The sequence below is a fragment of the Ursus arctos genome, unplaced genomic scaffold (genome assembly GCF_023065955.2).
Source record: "Ursus arctos isolate Adak ecotype North America unplaced genomic scaffold, UrsArc2.0 scaffold_15, whole genome shotgun sequence".
NCBI lineage: Eukaryota > Metazoa > Chordata > Mammalia > Carnivora > Ursidae > Ursus > Ursus arctos.
In genome coordinates, this window is record NW_026622819.1 from 294,670 (window position 1) to 314,650 (window position 19,981).

At 52.2% G+C, this 19,981-nt stretch overlaps 1 protein-coding gene across 2 annotated transcripts in view; it reads left to right on the top strand.

The window, feature by feature from the left end:
• The first annotated feature begins 4,711 nt into the window (after positions 1-4,711).
• Positions 4,712-19,981, top strand: part of AHRR (aryl hydrocarbon receptor repressor) — an 89,537-nt gene continuing 74,267 nt past the window's right edge. The window contains exon 1 of one of the 2 annotated variants that reach the window (XM_044386976.3): positions 4,712-7,332. The gene's annotated coding sequence lies outside the window, so the exon portion shown is untranslated. Of the gene's footprint in view, positions 7,333-11,790; positions 11,915-19,981 lie in introns of those variants that run through there. The other variant, XM_044386975.3, reaches the window with a different exon arrangement.

Below are 19,981 nucleotides of genomic sequence, written 5' to 3' on the forward strand. Positions count from 1 at the left end.
AGCTCATGGCCTTGGGAGGAGGCACCTGCCTCCAGTACACGGTTGGTGTTTAAGCTCCATGGAGGCCACGCAGTGGGCACTGAGAGACCCGGTCCTCACTGTATCAGCCTTGGAGTGGGAACTGTGTAAATAAAATGTGTGATGAGCCCTGCACCCCAGATTCAGGGAGGGGAAGTAAAGGTATGCAGAATTTTAACAAAGAAACGGTCTGATTGGGGATGGGTAAGGGTCTCATGTTCTCTGGTTAGGAAGGAAGGGCTGCTCCTCTAATAAAAAGTGTGAGCTTCTCAATACCTCACAGGCATGGGGAAGAGAAACACAAGTGCACGGTACAGACGCACTCAGGTGTGTGGCATGGATGCACGTGTGTGATACACTCCGCTGTGGTACAGATGTTCTCGTGTGTGGAACAGACGCACTCAGGTGTGTGGTAAGGATGCACGTGTGTGATACACTCCGCTGTGGTACAGATGTTCTCGTGTGTGGAACAGACGCACTCAGGTGTGTGGTAAGGATGCACGTGTGTGATACACTCTGCTGTGGTACAGATGTTCTCGTGTGTGGAACAGACGCACTCAGGTGTGTGGCATGGATGCACGTGTGTGTGATACACTCTGCTGTGGTACAGATGTTCTCGTGTGTGGAACAGACGCACTCAGGTGTGTGGCATGGATGCACGTGTGTAGTACGCTCCACTGTGGTACAGATGTTCTCGTGTGTGGAACAGACGCACTCAGGTGTGTGGTAAGGATGCACACGTGTGATACACTCCGCTGTGGTACAGATGTTCTCGTGTGTGGAACAGACGCACTCAGGTGTGTGGCATGGATGCACGTGTGTGTGATACACTCCACTGTGGTACAGATGTTCTTGTGTGTGGAACAGACACACTCAGGTGTGTGGTAAGGATGCACACGTGTGATACACTCCGCTGTGGTACAGATGTTCTCGTGTGTGGAACAGACGCACTCAGGTGTGTGGCATGGATGCACGTGTGTGTGATACACTCTGCTGTGGTACAGATGTTCTCGTGTGTGGAACAGACGCACTGAGGTGTGTGGCATGGATGCACGTGTGTAGTACGCTCCACTGTGGTACAGATGTTCTCGTGTGTGGAACAGACGCACTCAGGTGTGTGGTAAGGATGCACACGTGTGATACACTCCGCTGTGGTACAGATGTTCTCGTGTGTGGAACAGACGCACTCAGGTGTGTGGCATGGATGCACGTGTGTGTGATACACTCCACTGTGGTACAGATGTTCTTGTGTGTGGAACAGACACACTCAGGTGTGTGGTAAGGATGCACACGTGTGATACACTCCGCTGTGGTACAGATGTTCTCGTGTGTGGAACAGACGCACTCAGGTGTGTGGCATGGATGCACGTGTGTGTGATACACTCCACTGTGGTACAGATGTTCTTGTGTGTGGAACAGACACACTCAGGTGTGTGGTAAGGATGCACACGTGTGATACACTCCGCTGTGGTACAGATGATCTCGTGTGTGGAACAGACGCACTCAGGTGTGTGGCATGGATGCACGTGTGTGTGATACACTCCGCTGTGGTACAGATGTTCTCATGTGTGGAACAGACGCACTCAGGTGTGTGGCATGGATGCACGTGTGTGTGATACACTCCACTGTGGTACAGATGTTCTTGTGTGTGGAACAGACACACTCAGGTGTGTGGTAAGGATGCACACGTGTGATACACTCCGCTGTGGTACAGATGATCTCGTGTGTGGAACAGACGCACTCAGGTGTGTGGCATGGATGCACATGTGTGTGATACACTCCGCTGTGGTACAGATGTTCTCATGTGTGGAACAGACGCACTCAGGTGTGTGGCATGGATGCACGTGTGTGGTACGCTCCGCTGTGGTACAGATGTTCTTGTGTGTGGAACAGACACACTCAGGTGTGTGGTAAGGATGCACACGTGTGATACACTCCGCTGTGGTACAGATGTTCTCGTGTGTGGAACAGACGCACTCAGGTGTGTGGTAAGGATGCACGTGTGTGATACACTCCGCTGTGGTACAGATGTTCTTGTGTGTGGAACAGACGCACTCAGGTGTGTGGTAAGGATGCACACGTGTGATACACTCCGCTGTGGTACAGATGTTCTCGTGTGTGGAACAGACGCACTCAGGTGTGTGGTAAGGATGCACGTGTGTGATACACTCCGCTGTGGTACAGATGTTCTCGTGTGTGGAACAGACGCACTCAGGTGTGTGGTAAGGATGCACGTGTGTGATACACTCCGCTGTGGTACAGATGTTCTCGTGTGTGGAACAGACGCACTCAGGTGTGTGGTAAGAATGCACGTGTGTGATACACTCCGCTGTGGTACAGATGTTCTCGTGTGTGGAACAGACGCACTCAGGTGTGTGGTAAGGATGCACGTGTGTGGTACGCTCCACTGTGGTACAGATGTTCTCGTGTGTGGAACAGACGCACTCAGGTGTGTGGTAAGGATGCACACGTGTGATACACTCCGCTGTGGTACAGATGTTCTCGTGTGTGGAACAGACACACTCAGGTGTGTGGTAAGGATGCACGTGTGTGATACACTCTGCTGTGGTACAGATGTTCTCGTGTGTGGAACAGACGCACTCAGGTGTGTGGCATGGATGCACGTGTGTGGTACGCTCCACTGTGGTACAGATGTTCTTGTGTGTGGAACAGACACACTCAGGTGTGTGGTAAGGATGCACGTGTGTGATACACTCTGCTGTGGTACAGATGTTCTCGTGTGTGGAACAGACGCACTCAGGTGTGTGGCATGGATGCACGTGTGTGGTACGCTCCACTGTGGTACAGATGTTCTTGTGTGTGGAACAGACACACTCAGGTGTGTGGTAAGGATGCACGTGTGTGATACACTCCGCTGTGGTACAGATGTTCTCGTGTGTGGAACAGACGCACTCAGGTGTGTGGCATGGATGCACGTGTGTGATACACTCTGCTGTGGTACAGATGTTCTCGTGTGTGGAACAGACGCACTCAGGTGTGTGGCATGGATGCACGTGTGTGGTACGCTCCACTGTGGTACAGATGTTCTTGTGTGTGGAACAGACGCACTCAGGTGTGTGGTAAGGATGCAGACGTGTGATACACTCCGCTGTGGTACAGATGTTCTCGTGTGTGGAACAGACGCACTCAGGTGTGTGGTAAGGATGCACGTGTGTGGTACGCTCCACTGTGGTACAGATGTTCTCGTGTGTGGAGCAGACGCACTCAGGTGTGTGGTAAGGATGCACACGTGTGATACACTCCGCTGTGGTACAGATGTTCTCGTGTGTGGAACAGACGCACTCAGGTGTGTGGTAAGGATGCACACGTGTGATACACTCCGCTGTGGTACAGATGTTCTCGTGTGTGGAACAGACGCACTCAGGTGTGTGGTAAGGATGCACACGTGTGATACACTCCGCTGTGGTACAGATGTTCTCGTGTGTGGAACAGACGCACTCAGGTGTGTGGTAAGGATGCACGTGTGTGATACACTCAGCTGTGGTACAGATGTTCTCGTGTGTGGAACAGACGCACTCAGGTGTGTGGTAAGGATGCACGTGTGTGATACACTCCGCTGTGGTACAGATGTTCTCGTGTGTGGAACAGACGCACTCAGGTGTGTGGTAAGGATGCACGTGTGTGATACACTCCGCTGTGGTACAGATGTTCTCGTGTGTGGAACAGACGCACTCAGGTGTGTGGTAAGGATGCACGTGTGTGGTACGCTCCACTGTGGTACAGATGTTCTCGTGTGTGGAACAGACGCACTCAGGTGTGTGGTAAGGATGCACACGTGTGATACACTCCGCTGTGGTACAGATGTTCTCGTGTGTGGAACAGACACACTCAGGTGTGTGGTAAGGATGCACGTGTGTGATACACTCTGCTGTGGTACAGATGTTCTCGTGTGTGGAACAGACGCACTCAGGTGTGTGGCATGGATGCACGTGTGTGGTACGCTCCACTGTGGTACAGATGTTCTTGTGTGTGGAACAGACACACTCAGGTGTGTGGTAAGGATGCACACGTGTGATACACTCCGCTGTGGTACAGATGATCTCGTGTGTGGAACAGACGCACTCAGGTGTGTGGTAAGGATGCACGTGTGTGGTATGCTCCACTGTGGTACAGATGTTCTCGTGTGTGGAACAGACGCACTCAGGTGTGTGGTAAGGATGCACGTGTGTGATACACTCTGCTGTGGTACAGATGTTCTCGTGTGTGGAACAGACGCACTCAGGTGTGTGGTAAGGATGCACGTGTGTGATACACTCTGCTGTGGTACAGATGTTCTCGTGTGTGGAACAGACACACTCAGGTGTGTGGCATGGATGCACGTGTGTGATACACTCTGCTGTGGTACAGATGTTCTCGTGTGTGGAGCAGACGCACTCAGGTGTGTGGTAAGGATGCACACGTGTGATACACTCCGCTGTGGTACAGATGTTCTCGTGTGTGGAACAGACGCACTCAGGTGTGTGGTAAGGATGCACGTGTGTGATACACCGCTGTGGTACAGATGTTCTCGTGTGTGGAACAGACGCACTCAGGTGTGTGGCATGGATGCACGTGTGTGGTACACTCCGCTGTGGTACAGATGTTCTCGTGTGTGGAACAGACGCACTCAGGTGTGTGGTAAGGATGCACGTGTGTGATACACTCCGCTGTGGTACAGATGTTCTCATGTGTAGAACAGACACACTCAGGTGTGTGGCATGGATGCACACATGTGATACACTCCGCTGCGGTACAGATGTTCTCGTGTGTGGAACAGACGCACTCAGGTGTGTGGCATGGATGCACGTGTGTGGTACGCTCCACTGTAGTACAGATGTTCTCGTGTGTGGACAGATGCACTCAGGTGTGTGGCATGGATGCACGTGTGTATGATATGCTCTATGTGGTACTAATGTTCTCGTGTGTGGTACAGACACACTCAGTTGTGGTACAAGTAACACTCAGATGCAGGGTACAGATAGGCATACGTTAGTACAGATGCACAATGTGGCACAGATATTCTCAGGTGTAGAGATACTCAGGTGTAGTATAAACTGGTTAGAGATACGCTTATGTCTGTGGTACATGCATGTAGATGTAGATGGGTATGGTACAGGTAGTCGGGTGTGTGGTATAGACAAGTATGACATTCTCACGTGTGTAGTACAGATACTCTTAGGTACGTGACGCAGCTGTGCTCAGGTGTGTGCTTCAGGTACTCAGGTATGATATAAATATATTTTAAAAGGTGTGTTTATTTTAGAGAAAGCACAGGGCGAAGGGGCAGAGGAAAAGAGTCTCAAGCAGACTCCATGCTCAGCACAGAGCTGGATGCGGGGCTCAATCCCATAACCCTGAGATCATAACCTGAGCCAAAACCAAGAGTCAGATGCTTAACCAACTGCGCCACCAGGTGCCCCAAGTGTGTGGTGTAGATACACTCAGGTGTGGGGTATTGATGTTCTCGGGTGTGGGATACAGACACTCAGGTATGATACAGATAGTCTCAAGTGTGTGGTACACTCGTGTGTGCTACAGGTACACTCAGATGTGTGGCAGCAGCCCTCCCAGTGGGAGCCAAGGGTTTGGTCAGTGGAAGCGCAATGAGGAGTGGGCAGTTTGGGAGATGGTGGTCAGTGGGGGACTTGGGCAGCCAGTCAGGGCTATGGTGTCTTGGTGAGGGTGGGTACATGGCTATGTTTCTGGAAGGCCCCAGAGGCAGGTGGGCTTAAGAGGTTGGGGGTCCACTGGGGAGCCCAGGCTACTTGAAGGCCCGGGAGCAAACCTTCCTGAATCCCAGCCCTGCCCAGGCTGCCTGCGCAAAGCATGCAAAAACATAAGGACGCACTCCCTTGAGCAGGCGGCACCCGCATGGATGCCTGGCTGGGAGCCCAGTGCAGCCCCAAGAGCTCTCATTCAGCCACACGGGGGCAGTGCAGTCACACCATGGAGGGACACCGGCCCTGGGTGCCTCATCTGGAGTGTGACCCCAAGGACACACCAGTATGGAATTAACAGAAGCAAGAGAGAAACCGGAGCAGGTGGGGCTTACAGTCTGAGGGCAGCAACAACTGCCCTGGAAAGTTGTGAGCAAAGACTGATTTGGGCAGCTTTTCATTTGTTACTTTGCCCAAGCTGTGCCCTGGGTCCACTGAGACACAGGTGTTTGGGATGGGGAAGGCTGAGCACCTCTGGGGCAGCTGGACTCAGTGAGGCAGGCCAGGCCAGCTGCCCCAGCAGCCTACAGTACCTGATCACTTATTCCCTGTCCCCGTGTGCCCTGTTCCTCATCCTTCACCCTTCATCCCCCCGGCCCTCGTTCCCTGTTCCCATCCCTGGGCCCCTGGTCACCTGCTCTCACACACTCCCGCTCTTGCCATTTGAATGGTGTGTTAATGACCCAGCTTTTAATTTGACTTACAGGAAGATTGAACCTGCTCAAGACGCCCGGAGTCTCACCCGGCTTCAGACCTTGGTTTCTTGATGAAGAAAATGATACCAGGATAGTCACGAAGGCCTGACCTGTGGGCATAGTTGTGGTCACCACTAAAGTCAACTCAGGCAGCTAGGAGGGCCACCTGTCTCAGGCCAGATGAGCCTGGTTGAGGAGGAGAGCGGGTGGGGCTCTGGGGACAGAGGGAGGGCTGTCTCTGCTGGGTGGACAGAGATGGAGGCTGTTACCCTCACGCGGGGAGGGTTGGGGCTGCATGTGGAGCAGAGTCAGATGTGCTCTGCCTGCTGTGTGGCTGAGCCCCCTCTCCGTGGGTCCTTCCATCGCCTGAACCCCTCAGGTGGAGGGGCTGCCCTGCTCATCCGTCACCGGCACACCACCCATCAGAGGTGGGTCCGGGAGCAGCCTGGCGTCCACAGCACTTGTCCTTAGCATTTCAGTGCAGAGTACGTACTCATGGGTGCACATGTGAATAAGCGTGAGTGTGTATGTGATGCCTTGATCGATGTCTGACCTCACGAGATTAGAGGCTAGGAATCTGGCCCATGTCTGCCTCTACAGCTGGACCATATATACCTGGTGAATAAGTGGGTAAAACTGGGGATTCTTCCGTCTTGTGTGTATAGGTGTTAAAATATATATAGCGTAAAATTTACCTTTTTAACTAGTTTTAAGAGTACAGTTCAGTGGCGCTAAGCACGTTCACAGTGCAGTGCAACCATCACCACCATCCATCGCCAGTAATTTCTCATCCTCCCAGACTGAAGCTCTGTCCCATGAAACACTAACGCCCAGCCCCTGGTGCCCACCGTCGTGCTTCACCTTTGTGGATTGGCTCCTCGAGGGACCTCGTATCAGTGGGGGTACAGTATCTGTCTTTCTGTGCTTGTTTTCGAGGATTCTCTGTTGTAGCAAGTGTCAGGATTTCCTTCCTTTCTCGGCTGAATAATGACTCCAGTGTGTGGATACACCGCATTCTGCTCACCCATTCATCTGCTCACAGACACCGGTTTGCTTCCACCTTTGGTGGTTGAGTGGTGCTGCTGTGGCCGTGGGTGCACGACTGCCTCTTCAAGCCAGTGCTTTCAGTCGTTTGTCCGAAGCCTGCTTGTGTCCCCAGAGAGGTGGCCCACGCGGTAGTTCTGTTCAGTTGACGGCAGCTGCACCCGTCTACACTGCTCCCCACAGTGCACAAGGCCACTAATTTCTCCACACGCTCGCCAGTAGCTTGGGAATGGTCATCCTCATGGGTGTGAGGCGGGGTCCCATTTCCCTGATGACGAGTGATTGGAGCACCTTTTTGTGTGTTGTCTGGAGAGATGTCAATGTCATGAGGCTTTTCCCCTGTGTTTTCTTCTTAGCGTTTTCTCTCTCATTTCAGGTCTTTGATCTGTTTTGAATTTTTGCGTATGGTGTTAGGTAAGGGTTCAACGTTATTCTCTCATGTGCACATCCATTTCTCCCACCACCATTGGCTGGGAAGACTATCCTTTCCCCACTGAATGGTCTTGGCACCCTTGTCAAACATCATTAGCCATATATATGAGGGTTAATTTCCGGGCTCTCTGTTCCATTTGTCTGTAGTTCTCTGTTTTACGGGTCAGAAAATGAAGACCGATAGAGGGCCCATAATTTGGCCAAGTTCACATGATAAGTGGTGGTTAGACTTCATTTCGGATGGAGGGCACCCTGGACCTCGCCCTGTTCATGCAGGGATGTGAGGGAGCACAGAGGGCACAGCTGACCTGTCCAGGCTTCCCACCAGATGACACTCCAGGACAGCCAGACTGGGCCTCACCTTGTTGAAAAAAGGATCAAACTAGCTGCTCACAATTCAGAGGGTTTTCAGGTAGCAAATTTCCTCTTGAAATTGCCTGCAAACAATACAAAGAACCAGAGAGGGAAACAAAGCTTCAGGGTCTTGTGGCCCAGGAGAAGCCTGGCCCCAAGTTCCAGGGAGAAGTGCAGGGTGGTACAGGAGGGCATGGGCAGGAGGACAGGGACGGCTGCCTGCAGGGCAGGCCGCTCCACCCCAGGGCGGGAAGCCGGAGAAACCCAGCATCCAGAACAGGCCTGTTTAGGGCAGCCCCCAGTCTTGGATGAGGTGCAGCAAAGTTCACCTGACATTTGTAAAATAAGGACCTCAGGAACCAGAAGAAACATCTCAGAACCTGGACGATTTACAGCCAGCATCTCAGAGATGACCGAGGGTACTGCAGCCACTTAAAAAATACCCAATTCTATGAGAATGCAGAATGAGAGATAATTCTTGGAAATTAAAAATAGAATATCTGGAAGGGGAAAAGGTAGAGAACAGAGAAAACTCTAGGGACGGAAATTTTGAAGGGGGGGGGCATTTTTTAGAACCAAAGGAGGTAGGGCTAGTTGGGAGGATGCTGCCGATGGATAAGGCTGTGTGAGGACCATCAGAGCCCAGGGACAAGGAGACCCTCACCGTCCCAGAGGAGCTCCTGGACTCAGGGAGGGGCCAGCTGTCCAGCAGGAGACTGGCACACGCTCCGCAGACGTGTGGAGGGAAGGTTGTTTCCACCTCGAATTCTGTCACTAGCTGTAACAGGAGACAAAGATTTCACAACATTTTCCTCCTGCATTCCTTTAACTAGGAAACTCAGGGTTATCCTGGAGGATATGTGCCAGGAAACAGGCGAGAAAACCAACAGTAAGGGCTGGGATTCGGGACACAGAACTACAGGAGGATGGGTCCAGGGAAGCCGGGATGAGCGGGCAGTGGCAGGTCTGCCCACGTGGGGTGCAACCTCACCTGTGGAACCCCGTGGAAGGCTCATTTCAGAGCTGCTGAAGGATGTGGAGGACAACAGTAGTTTCAAAGAAAACCAAGCAAATGAGTCATGTTTAGTTGGGGCTGGCGGAGTTGGGGTGGGGTGGGGTGGGGAGAGACTGTAGAAGAAAGGAAATAAATTACAGTAAATATGTCAGGAAATAAACTGTGGCTCTCTTGGCTCTCTTCTCCCCCCCGCCCTTTTCTGCCCCCAGAGTGGGTCAGCTACGGGGCTGTAGCCAGGTACAAGGCTGATGACAGTTCCTGGTCACTGGCAGAGCCTGGGTGGTCTTTGCTGTGCACTCTTCATAAGCATGGACTGCTTGGGAGGTGGGTGGCTTAGGCCATCAAGGGCAGTTTCAGGGAAGAAGGGGAAGCTGGACACTGGTTTTCTTCTGCACCAGGGACCATGCAGCATCGCCTGTGCCGGTCCTGCCCCAGGAACTAGTAATGAAGTGTCTCACTCCTGCCAGTCCTTGTGGGTGGGTGTGACAAGTGCCTGAACAGTGAGGGGGTCCCTGGGATGTGAGGTGCTGTCTTCCCATGCATGGGGAGTGCCAGCTTTTACTACAGAGCTCCAGACCTGGGGTGGGGGGACCCACCAGGTGTCCCGTCCACATTCCTGGGTCCTAGGGTCCCCCCACCTTACCTCTGCAAGATGTGTCCGCCCTTCCTGGAAATCATACACGTGCTTATTTTATTTAACAATAACCAAAAGAATTACCAAAAAAAAGTACAAAAGTACTACATGCTTTTTGCAAAAATGTGCAGGAATTGTAGAAATTTTAAATGTTAATTGAAGGGGCACCTGGGTGGCTCAGTCTGTTAAATGTCTGCCTTTGGTTCAGGCCATGATCTCAGGGTCCTGGGATGGAGCCCCTTGTGGGGCTCCCTCCTCAGTGGGGCGTCTGCTTGTCCCTCCCCCTCTCTCTCTCCCACCCCCACCCCTGCTCATGCTTGCTCGCTCTCTCTCAAATAAGTAAATAAAATCTTTTTAAAAAAATAAAAAAAAAGAAATTGAAGTTCATCTATAACCTCAGTTATTCACCCAAACCTTCTCTGTGCATAGTGCACATTACAAAAGTTGGACCGAGATGCAACTACTGATGCTACTTACAACATACAACATATTGCAGTGCAGCTGCGAGTTGCTCCATTTAGAAGGTGCTGTGAAACCCTTTACTCCGCCAACAGTTTTGAACCCCTGCTCTGCGGTAGGCACTGTGTTTTTCCTGGACAGAGGTGAACAGACCTGGGGAGTTTACCTGTTACCCTGCTGTAATTTCAGGTGCAGTGTGCACCAGGAAAGACGGAGCCGGCAGAGGTGATGGACAGCGGTGGCCTTGGTTTGGGGTGGGTCTCCTTTCTGAGGACACCAGAACAGGTTGCTCCCCTGTGAGTATCGGGAGAAGAGCATTTCCCAGCGGCGAGGGAAGAGGATGGCGAGTGCAAAGGTCCTGAGGCACACAGTCTTGCTCACTCAGAGCCCATCAGTGAGTCCAGGAAGGGAAGGATATTGGGGACTTCTGGGGAGACAGGATTTTGCTCAGAGCCTGGTGGGGGCCTGGAGCAATACCCTTGGCTGCGATTGTGGGGGCGGGCGCGGGAGCCCCTCCAGGACCAGCTGCGGGATGCGTGATGGGGCTTGGATGAAGGGCTGATCCTGGAGACCAGCCAGGGCCTGGACATGGGATGGACGTGGGATGGGGGACGGGCGACCCCATGGAGGCCCCAGTGAGGACTGAGTGAGGACTGTGGCGCTGGAGCTGGCCGGGGTCGCTGGGGGCCCCTCAGGCGTTGGGCGGAGACCTCAGGTTGTGAGGCCAGGCTCACTGGGCGTCGGGGTGGTTCAAAGTCAGGACGCCTGATGGAGCAGGGGAGCGTCCCAAAGACCCTCAGCGTGTTAGAGAAGGAGCGGCCGCCAGAGGTGCAGGGAGGGGAGGGTTAGGGAAGACCGCGCCTCAGGCACGAGCCCGCGCACGGCTCTGGGGGGCCCTGAGGGGTCCGGGGCTGGGCCTTTCCGGGAAGCTCAGGGTGCAGGTGTTACACCAGTATTTTAGAGTCCGTAAAACCTTTGCTCCTTTTGATTCCCGCAACAACCGCACTGAAGCGGGCAGGGGCGGGAGACTCTACCCTTACATCACCTATTGGATCGGAGCGCCGGGACCCCGCGCGACGGGAGCCTGGGCCGCGTCTCTCTGCACCGCGGGCAGGTGCGCGCTCGGCCGCCCCCGGCGCGGGTGGGTGCGGGCGCGTGCCTGGCGGCGAGGAATAGAGGGCCTGGGTGCCTGCCCGGAGCACAGGGGCCTCGAGGGGCCTAAGGCCCCCCGGACCGGACAGACTCTTGGAGAGACCTCGGGGACGCGACGGGCGCACGGCGCGACCCCACCGCGGCGCACGCGGACCCGGGAGGGCGGCGCGGAGCGGGCCGGGGCGGGGATGCGCGCGCGCGCCCCCTGCCGCCGCCCGGGTTCGGTCGGCCCCGGGGCGGGGCGGGCTCGCGTGCCGGGGTGGGGCCGTCCTTCCGCGGCCGCAGCCGCCGCGGTCCCCGAGATGCGAGCGCCGGCAGCCGCGCCGCCACAGCTCCCGGCCCGGGCCGGCTCCTCCCGCGGGTGCGCCTGAGCCTCCGCGCCCCGCCGCCCCGGGTAAGTGCCCCGGGCGCGCTCCGCCGGCCCCGCTCCGCCACCGAGACCCTTGTGCGGAGCCGCCCTCCCACCCATCCTCGCGCAAGGCCCTGGGGTCCGACGGGTGGTTTCTCACCTAAGACTAACACGGGACTTCGGAGGGAAGCCGGTCCACTTCCAGCGCTCACGGCCCCTCCGTTTGTCCCTCCCCGCAAGCTTCTGCCCGTGACCGACCGCGCTGGGGCAGCTGGGCTCATCTTGCTCTGGGTCCGGTTTCTTTCAGAAGCTTCTGGGGCAGATGCTGCCTAGGGCTTCGCGCTGGCCCCCCGAGCCGTCCCAGGGCAGCCGGTGGAGGAGTGCCAGCGTGGGGGCCCGGAGCGGGGGCGGCACGGCCCGGCGCCCTCCTTCCGGGCAGGGAGCCCCCGGCTCGGTTCTCACACTTGGGAAGAGCGGAAGGGCCTGCGTTCCAGGAATTCGCTCGGTTTCGGTTAGCGGCACCAAGAAAGTTTTTTTCCGCCTCAAAAGTCCTAATTCGAGTGGCCCCAGAGAGCGTGAGTGACCCTAGTGTCCCACTGTGACTCCCGTTGGGGAAGGGGCCACTCACGGGGGCAGGTGACTGGTCAGGGTCAGAGGTCAAAGGCCTTGGGCAGCTCTTTCCTTGAGTCCTTCCTCCTGTCTCTTTCCAGGGGTTGGTGCTTTGGAAGTGCCCAGTGGGCCTTCAGCTTTGGCTGCCCCAGTATCATCGTGGCATTGTTGGCGGGAGGGTAGCCCCTATGACTTAAATGTGGCCTCTGTTTGACCAACCACAGCGGGGCCTTGAGGGGCTCAGCGCCTGAGTGTGTGCCTGGCACATCTGTCCCCAAGCCTTGGGTCCTTGAAAGTTGTGTACCTGAATTTCTGGCCTGGTCAGCAGCTGACTCACCAAGGGCACTCTCCAGACCGCCTCTGGTAGAGGTGGGCCCTTAAGCCTGGACAGCCTCCCCCTGATGTCCGCCATTAGGGATCATGCCTGGCTCCTACAGGCCCCTGGGAGGGAGCCCCATGTGGTGGCGGTCCTAGCACCGGCCATTAGGAGGAAACCCTGTGGTGATATGCAGGCTGCCCTTGGTGGTGAGTGGCTAGCAGGCAGGGCGGCCCTAGCAGGGGAAGCTGCGTCATGCTGCAGCCCTCCAGCAGCCCGCGGCTGGCATTCACTTTGTTTATGGGTTAGGACTTTGAGGCAGCTAACTGCTGGAGTTTGGACTCAGACTCCCAGTGTGGTCCTACAGCAGTGCGTGCCCATGCAAAGATGCTCCACGCCCAGTGTGGAGCCCCATGGGGGGCTTACACTCATGACCTTGAGATCAGGACCTGAGCTGAGATCAAGAGTCAGTCACTTAACCAACTGAGCCACTCAGGTGCCCCAGAGAAAGATTCTTACACAAAAGCTCATGTTTCTCTGAGAAACCCAAACGTAGAGCTTCGCAGGGATGGGAGGCCCACAAACCACCCTTATGGGCCCAGCTCACACCTGCGTGTTCCCCTCTGGTGCCCAGGCCCCTGTCTGCTTCCCAGCCCAGCACTGCCCATGGCTGCAGGAGAGACCCTGGCCCAGGCCAGCCACAGGCCACAGGAGCCCCGTGTGGAGGGTCTCCTGCCCCCAATTTCCCACAAGTCATCTGCCACCTGCATCTGAGGCAAAGACCTGTGTCTGGCCTCAGACGGGCATTTCTTCAAGGAGTTCGGTCTAATTCAGTGGAGGCTTCACCTTTTTGAGGAGAATGAACAGGTATTTAGGAAAATGGAGCAACGTACTGCCGTAATACCCACCTATATAGAGGGTTCCCAGGGCAGAAACGTCAGCACAGATGGAGCCCCACGCTGTGGTTTTTCAGCAAGGTCTGTGGTGGCGTGTGTGTGGGTCGATGGGCAGCTCCTTTGATCTCTTCTGCACACACGCCAGTGGGGGAACCTGGAGAGTATTTATCTGCCCTTGGTACTTTTTACCGTAACCTGTGTTTTTAGGGCTGTTCTGAGCACTGAGATGGAGACCCCAAGGGAGACATGGCTCTGTGGGGCAGGCAGACAGTGTGCGAGGCTGGGGAGTGGGCACGCCTTGGAGCCTAGGTCCTGTCCCGGCTCCTGCTTGGAGGAAGAGAGCTTTGGGTGAAGGGTAGTGAGGCGGTCATCTCCACCCTGTACAGGAGTGTCCCTGGCCCCCTCCTCATCTTCTCTGTCCTTTCCCCCCACCCTACACCATCCCTGCTCCAGACTCAGGGCTCATTTGGGGAATGGTGGTGCTGGGGACAGGATCTCCTTCACCTTTGACCTCATGGGTGACCGTAGGTTGCTAAGTGCCTGGCTCCTCACGGGGTGCAGGGAAACTTCCCTGGCCTAGGCTGGCGCCAGCCCTGGGACGGCTTTGCACGCAGGCCTCCAGCCACTGAGGGTCCGACGTGGCTTCCCAGAGAAGTGCAGCCGTGGTGGCCGTAGCACAGGACGAGGCTGAGAGGGCCGATGCATTCCTCCATCGATTCGGCTCCAGCCTGCAGCCACGCTCCAGAACTCTCCTGTTCTTGACTCCTGGGTGTATGCCCAGGAGAACTGAAAACATACATTCAGGCAGGATCATAGCATCGCTACTCACGCCATCCCCGTCAGCTGGGAACCCGCCTCTACCCCCAGGGCCCGCAGCTGCACCCACTGTCTGCTCGTCTGTGCAGAATGCCCTCAGCATTTTCAGTCTGCTCCATCCACTTCTCCCGTACTATTCTCTGTCTTTCTCGCCGCTCCAGAAACTTCACCTGTATTTATACATAAATTTGTGTTCTGTGCTTTTCATGGAGATAAAATTCACATAAGCTGAAATTAACCATTTAAACACGCACCATTCGGTACATTTATTTAGTGTATCACCAGAGTTGGGCACCTACCACCTCTGCCTAGTTCCAAAACATTTTCTTCCCCCCGACAGAAACTCTCCGTCCAGGCAACAGTCATTCCCCATTCCTTCCTTCCTGGCCCTGGCAACCACTGCTCTACTTGCTGTCTATGCACTTGGCTATTCTGGTCGTTTCACAGGTTTGGAGCCAACGCGGGAGCTTTGGGTCTGCCTCCTTGCGTACAGCACGCCTTCGTGCGGCCGCGTGCATCAGAGCCCGGTCCTTCTCGTGGCTGAGAAATACTCCGCTGTGGGCACAGACCGCACTTTGTTTACCTGTTCACCAGTCGACGGGCTTTGGGGCTGTTTCTGCTTTGTGGCTGTTGTGAGTAGTGATGCTGTGCGTGTTTGGTGCCCGATTCTGTCTGAATGTGTGTTTTCCGTTCTCTTGGGCACACACCCAGGAGTGGAATTGCTGGGTGCCCCCGTGTCTAACTCCGAGGATCTGCCACGTTGTCCCCACGGCAGCTGCACCATTTTCCATCTGCACCAGCACCACAGGTCCCAGCTTCACACCCTCACCCACATTTGTCATTTTCCCTTTATTTTGTTGATAGCCGTCCTGGTGGGTGTGAAATGCTATCTCGTTGTGGGTTTGATTACATTTCCCTAGTGATTAATGACGTGAAGCATCTTTCCATGTGTCTGTTGACCATTCGTGTTTTCTTTGGAGAAAATATCTGTTCAAGTCCTTTGCCCATTTTTACTTGGGCTGTTCGCTTGTTGTTGAGTTCTAAGAGTTTTTATATGTCCTGAATAGTACACTTATCAGATGCATAATTTGCAGATGTTTTCTCCTGTTCGATGACTTGATGGTGTCCTCTGAAGCACAGGTTTTTAAATATGATGGAGTCTGATTTATTTATTTTTATTTTCTCATTTGTGCCTTTGGTGACATATCTAAGAATCTTTTGCCAAATTTAAGATCATGAAGATATAGCCCTATGTTTTCCTTGAGAATTTTATAATTTTACGTCTTACACTGAGGTCTTTAACTAATTTTGGTTATTTTTTTCATACGTAGTGAGGCAGGGAACAGCCTCATTCTCTTGCATGTGGACGTGCAGTGTGGCTGTTTGATGAGGACATTCTTCTTTCCCCATCGAGTGGCCTTGGCATCACAGTGTGTCTCTTCTTATGCCACATTTTGCCTCTTTTTAATGCTGTTTGTTTTAAACTTGTTATTATGGAAAATTTCAGATCTTTAACAAAAGTGAAGAGAATTTTATAATGAGCCCAACTTATTCTTCAGCCAGCATAGATGGGCAGCTATTAATATTAAATGATCCTGTTTCATTTAGACTGCACTCTGCTCCCCAGTTACATAGGAGCAAACCCCTGGTGTGTCATTGTTTTAGTACATAACTCTGAAATATGGGGACTTAAATCAGCTTTTTGTATTTTTAGCTTAATTTTCTGTTTGAATTGAGAGACTTTTATAAGAAAGTATTAACTATAACAGTGGATTGACCTTAAAGGTGAAAAGAGGACTCTGAAGGGTACTCCGGGGCTGGTGGAACGTGCCGGAAGAGTGCACTTAGAAATGGGGATCCCTCCCCAAAGCTGGGGTTCAGACCTCTTTGGAGAGGGTATGGTTCCGCCCCCTGGATGGTGGAGAAGGTCACTGAATTCTCGGCCTCTGGTGGTGGGGAGCAGGAACAAAGAAAAATCTGAACCCTGCGATCAGAAGCTTCTTACTGCTGCGAAGTCCCTCCTGGGCCCTCTGGTGGCAGGTGCCACACTGTGTACTATGAGGAAGAAAGGCTTGCGTTCACGCAGAGGAGGCAAGGACAGGTGGGTTTGGATCCTGGAGGCAATAAGTGCATACTTGGCACAACTTTTGAGTACCGTTACTCCACTTAGTGAACGTGTGGGAACCTTCCGCTCGGCCCTGATGTCTCCCCCTCCTCGCCTACGTGCTATAGTTGCCATACCCCTGACCTCCACATGTGTTACAAACCCCACGATACGTGGTGGTCATTGTTGTTTAAACAGCTATCTTCTAAAGACATTTAAACAGTACGAACAGACCTAGGGTTTGTACTGTCTCCTGAGCCTCCTGTCCCATTTTGTGGACCCATGTTACCATCTGGTATCACTTTCCTTTGGCCTAAAGACACACACCCTTTCACATTTCTTACACCGTGGGTCAGCTGGTGAGCAAGTTCAGCTTTTGTGTGTCTGAAAAAGTCTCCAGCCTTCAGTTTCGAAAGCTATGTTGACAGGGTGTGGGGTATTTAAGACGTAGCCCCGCTGTCCCTGCACGTCTCTGACGAGGTGGCCCGCTGTCATACTTACCTTTGTTTCTCTGCACCCAGTGGCTGTGTTCTCTGGTGGCTTTTAGGGTTGTTCTATATATCCCTGGCTATAAGCAATTTGATTACGATTGGCCTTGCTGTAATTTAATGTTTCTGTGCTTGGAGTTTATTGATCTTTTTTTTTTTTAAATTCATTTGGCTTTTTATTTATTTTTATTTTTTTTAATGTTTTTTTTATTATATTATGTTAGTCACCATACAGTACATCCCTGGTTTCTGATGCAAAGTTCGATGATTCATTAGTTGCGTATAACACCCAGTGCACCATGCAATACGTGCCCTCCTTACTACCCATCACCAGCCTATCCCATTCCCCCACCCCCCTCCCCTCTGTAGCCCTCAGTTTGTTTCTCAGGGTCCATAGTCTCTCATGCTTCATTCCCCCTTCTGATTACCCCCCCTTTCTTCCCCTACCAATCTTCCTAGTTCTTATGTTCCATAGATGAGAGAAATCATATGATAGTTGTCTTTCTCTGCTTGACTTATTTCACTAAGCATTATCTCCTCCAGTGCCGTCCATGTTGCAGCGAATGTTGAGAACTCGTTCTTTCTGATGGCTGAGTAATATTCCATTGTATATATGGACCACAGCTTCTTAATCCAGTCATCTGTTGAAGGGCATCTCGGCTCCTTCCACGATTTAGCTGTTGTATTGATCTTCTTAAATCTGTAAGTTTACAGTTTTCATGTTTGGACACATTTCTACTGTTTATTGTTTTTTCTGTCACCTCCTATTCTTTGGAGCCCCAGTTATACACATAGTAAACGTCTTGAAATACTTCAGTATTTCATTTTTATTTTGGTGATATTGTAAATGGTACTGCTTTTTAAAAATCTGTGTTCTGATTGTTCATGGCTAGTCTACAGAAACACACTTGACTTTTGTATACTGTCCTTTTACCCTTTGACCTTGCTGAACTCAATTACTATAAGAGACTTGTTTGGTAGTAAACTTTCTGGAATTTTCTGTATGTACAATCGTGTTGTCTGTCTCTTCTTCCCCAATGTTATGGCGTTGCTTTTCCGCATCTTATTGCCCTGACAAGGGCACACACGTGGTGCTGAGTGGGAAGGGGGATGAAGTGCCTGTGATCTCAGGGGAGGAGCTCGGTCTTTACCGTTAGGTGTGACGCTAGCGTAGGCATTTCTGTAGATGCCCTTTATCACGGTAATTAAGCTCCCTTCAAATACTTTTTTTGTCAAATACTTCTTTGCATGTAGGTGTTGGTCATATGTATTTTCTCGTTAGTTTATTAATGTAGCGAAGTGCAATGACCAATGTTTGGACGTTGAAGCAGCCTTGAATTCTGGGATGACCTCACCTGCGATGGGGTTCTGCCCTATTCATATTGCTGGATTCACTTGCTCATATCTGATTGAGGATGCTTGTGTCTATGTCATGGTGGATATTGGTTTGTAGTTTTCTTGAAATGTCTGGTTTTTGGATCAGGGTGCTGCTGAACTTATGAGTTGTCAATTTTCAATTTCATTTTCAATTTTCTTCCAGAAATTGCAGAGAATCAGTATTATTATGTTTTTCTTAAAATGGTAGAATTTACCAGTGAAACCATGTGGGCCTAGGTGTTTTTTGTTTTGTTTTGTTTTTTTATTGTTGAAATAGATATAGGACCAAACAGTTGTTTTCTTGAGTGAATTTGGCAGTTTGTGTCTTTTAAGGAATTGGTCCATTTCATCTAAATTACTGGATTTGTGGGGATAGTATTTGTCTCAGGGTGCTTGGGCTACCACAACAAAAGACCATACTGGGGCTTAAACAGCACACGTTTATCTGTCATGGTTCTGGAGGCGGGAAGTCCAAGACACAGGTGTCTGCTTGGTTTTGAAAGCTCCTCAGGTACTTCCCAGGTGTGATCTGAAACTGGCCCCTTTTTGTGGAGGGCAGGGGAAGACCAAGAAAGAGGTGGTCACTCCAGGTTGGTAGGTGACAGTTTTAATAAGCAAGAGAAATTACATGTAAAGGCTTGTCTTAGGTGGTGGAAAGATGAGTGGATCCAGTACCCTCCGGCCATCTCTCAGAAGTCTATAAAGAGGCCTCAACTAGGCTCAGTCACATTTATCACGCACGTGTCAAGACTGTGTCCTTGGAGCACCCACTGGGAGCGGGAAAGGCAAGTGGAGCCCACATCCAAGGAGAGGCGAAGGGGGGAAGAACTTCTGAGTACCTGGCTGCAGCTCACAGGTCAACTGGCGGTCATGTCTTCTCGACGACCTTCCCCAGCACTGCTGATTTGGTTTCCACTGAGAGCTCTCTTCTTGGTTTGCAACGACTCTGTACACATGGTGAAGAGAGCCCTGGTGTCTCTTCCTCTTCTTATAAGGGCAACAGTTCTAAATAGATCAGGGCTCCGCTTTTATTTATTTATTTATTTATTTATTTATTTTTTAAATCTTTAAGATTTTATTTATTTTTTAATTGTCAGAGAGAGAGAGCAAACACAAGTAGGGGGAGGCGCAGGCAGAGGGAAAAAAGCAGGCTCCCTGCTGAGCAAGGAGCCCAATTCAGAACTCGATCCCAGAACCCTGGGATCATGATCTGAGCAAAGGCAGATGCTTAACCGACTGAGCCACCCTAGGGCTCCACTTTTGTGACCTCATTTAACCTTAATCACTTCCTTAAAGGCCCCAACCCCAATGGAGGATTAGGGCTTCAACATATGGATTTTGGGGGGACACAGGTAAGTTCATAGTTGTATGCTCTTATTTTCTTTCTAATGTCTGCGGGATCTGTAGTGATGACCCCTCTTTCATTCCTGATACTGGTCATTTGTGTCTTCTCGATTTCTTGATCAGTCTGGCTAGAGGTTTATCAATTTTGTTGATCTTTATATA